Below are 2831 nucleotides of genomic sequence, written 5' to 3' on the forward strand. Positions count from 1 at the left end.
GTTTTGTTTCCAAGACAAGGTTTCTTTGTGTAGCCTTGGTTGTCCTGGAACTCACTCTGTAGACCAGGCTGGCCTCAAACTCAAAGATCCCTCTTCCTCTGCCTCATGAGTGCTGGGATTAAAAGCATGCTCCACCAGCACCCAGCCTATTGGACCTTCTTAATTTGAGACCTTAAAATTGCCAAATAAGCACAAATATCTAAATTAAGCATTCCTTTGTCTATTCATGTTGATTATGAAAGGCTACTTTCCTCCAGTACAGTTGCAGAACCTTCAAACCTTATCAGGAAACATGTCTACTAGGTCTTTCTGCTGGGCATGGTGGTGCACACCTTTAATCCCAGCACTTAGGAGGCAGGCAGGCAGATCTTTGTGAGTTCGAGGCCAGCCTGGTTTACAAAGTGAGTTCCTGGACAGCTAGGGCTGTTATACGGAGAAACCCTGTCTCAAAAACCAAAAAAGTTGGGTCTTTTTAAAACCTTATTGTTAGACATTTAAGTAAAAATAAAATATAGCCTTTCCCTTTTGTCCTTGGGTGGGAACAGAGAGGATCTGAAATAAGTTGTTTACTGGAGTTAAAATTAAAGATTAAATTTGCACTTTATGAAAAGAACTGCTGGTGTCCTTGTCATTTTCTCCCTTTTCTTGCAATACTGTTCGAATTACAAAATTATGATGCAATAGAAACATTTTCATGAAGTTTTAAGTAGTAGTGAGGAAGTCTTCCATCTGGAGATTTTGCCCATCTTGTAGTATTTTATGTTTTAATTTATGTGTATGACTTTTGCCTACATTGTATGTTCATGAACCATTTGAATACCTAGTGCTCATGGTGGTCAGAGGCATTGGCTTTCCTAGGACTGGAATTATAGATGGTTATGAGCCAAACCTGTGTCCTCTGCAAGAATAAGTTATTAACTGCTGAGAAATCTCTCTGTTTCCTACCTTTTATTTATTTTTTGAGACAGGGTCTCACTATGTAGTTCTGGCTGGTCTTGAACTTGCTACATAGGCCAGGCTGGCCTCAAACTCAGAGATCTGCCTGCCTCTGCCTCCTGGGTGCTGGAATTATAGATGTGGTCACTACACTTAACTACCTCTTTTTTTTTTTTTTTACCCTCCTACTCTTGTACTTATCCTGAGCTTTTCCCACACACAAAAAAAGATGTTTCAGACCCACGTGTGTTTGGACAGGAGTGAACTTGGGAGCTGCTGTGGCAGCAGTCTGTGAGATTGTTATATCTGGACACCATGAGGCCTCAGTGACCAGGACATCACTATGCCTAAAGGACTGAAAGAAAAAATTGTAGGTCAGGTAAAAAAAAAGTCATCCATCCGCACAGCAGGAAAGCAGCTCAGATTACAAGAGAGTCTCAGAAACAAGACAAGAAGGAAAGATTGAAGACTAAGAGGGCCTTGTGTCTCAACCTTATTGGTGACAAACTTCAGTGGTTTCACAGTCATCTAGATACAAAAAACCCCCGAGATATTCAAAGAAGGATGCCTGTGAATTAATTGAAAGATACTTGACTCAATTCAGCAGTGAGCTGGAGCAGATTGAGTTACATAACAGCATCAAGGACAGACAGGGACGGCAACACCACTCCTGGGAGACTGTCATCAAGCAGACCATGGTGCGGGAGCGGCAGCAGTACGAAGGCTGTGGCTTTGAGATCCCAAACATTTTAGACACTAATAATCTGCAGACTTTTTGGGAATGGGATTTTGATCTGAAGAAATTGCCAAACGTCAAAATGAGAAAACTTTGTGCTAACGATGCCATCCCTAAGAAGTGCAAACAGAAAACCATTTTGAATGTAGAAACAGATTTAAATATAGAAAAAGATTTAGGGGAATTAGAACTAACTGGAAACTGGAGAGTTTAAAGATGGGTAATTGGAACCAGCGAGTGAAGCAAGTGACTCTGATGAAGAAATGACTCCAGTGCCTGCCTGCCCCTAATGAAATCAATTGAGACCCTCCATCCTACTCACTGATGGTAAATAATCGTGTATGTGGACTGGCTCAGCAGGTGGGACCAAAGTGATTCCCAGAATCCATGGGTTGAAAAGAACAGATGTTGTAAGTTTTCTTCTACTCCCCACATGCACACACATAAATAATTTCTTTTAGTAAAAATAAAAATAAAAAATGTCTATTTATTTGTGTATATGTTTGTGTGTATGCCATATGTGGGGGTGTTGGAAGAGGGTGTTGGATCTTCCTAGAACTGGAGTCAGCAGCCACGTGTGTGCTGGGAACAGACACACATCCTCTGAAAGAGCATCAAGCACACTTAAATGCTGAGCCACTTCTCTAGCATATGGTTCTCTACCTTTAGTTCGGTGACACTGAGCCATGCCGTAGGTCACTTGATGATTTTGTCTTTTGGGGCTGCTGTGATACTTTTTTAAAACCCAATTTTGGAATTGTCCTGCAGACAGGGAAACTGAAAAAGCATCGACACCTTTGGTGAGTTTAGTGTGGAAACATCACTGCAGTAACCAAATGTGTGTAATGTTCTCTAATGACAGTCTGCTAGGAAATAGGACCAGTCAACAGTTCTTGTAGTAGTGTGGCCAGATCTGATAAGAGAAAACAGGGAGCTATGGAAACCTGTGGAAGAGGTACCTTGCTCAGTACTGTGAGCTCTCAAAGCCACCACAGCTCTGTAAAGGACGTGTGGGGCACCCGTAGGTCAAAAGGAGAGAATGACAAGAGATGAGTAAGAGGCTTTCCAAGGGTGTTTGGGACAGGAAGGTTCAGAGAGCAGCCAGAGCAAGCCAAAAAAGCCACAAGGCAAAGCCAACAGGGAGTGCTATTGCCCTGAA

At 42.1% G+C, this 2831-nt stretch overlaps 1 pseudogene; it reads left to right on the top strand.

Moving 5' to 3' along the window:
- The first annotated feature begins 1107 nt into the window (after positions 1-1107).
- Positions 1108-2125, top strand: LOC118595983 (annotated as a pseudogene).
- Positions 2126-2831: the final 706 nt, after the last annotated feature.

The sequence above is a fragment of the Onychomys torridus genome, chromosome 1, assembly GCF_903995425.1.
Source record: "Onychomys torridus chromosome 1, mOncTor1.1, whole genome shotgun sequence".
Classification (NCBI taxonomy): domain Eukaryota; kingdom Metazoa; phylum Chordata; class Mammalia; order Rodentia; family Cricetidae; genus Onychomys; species Onychomys torridus.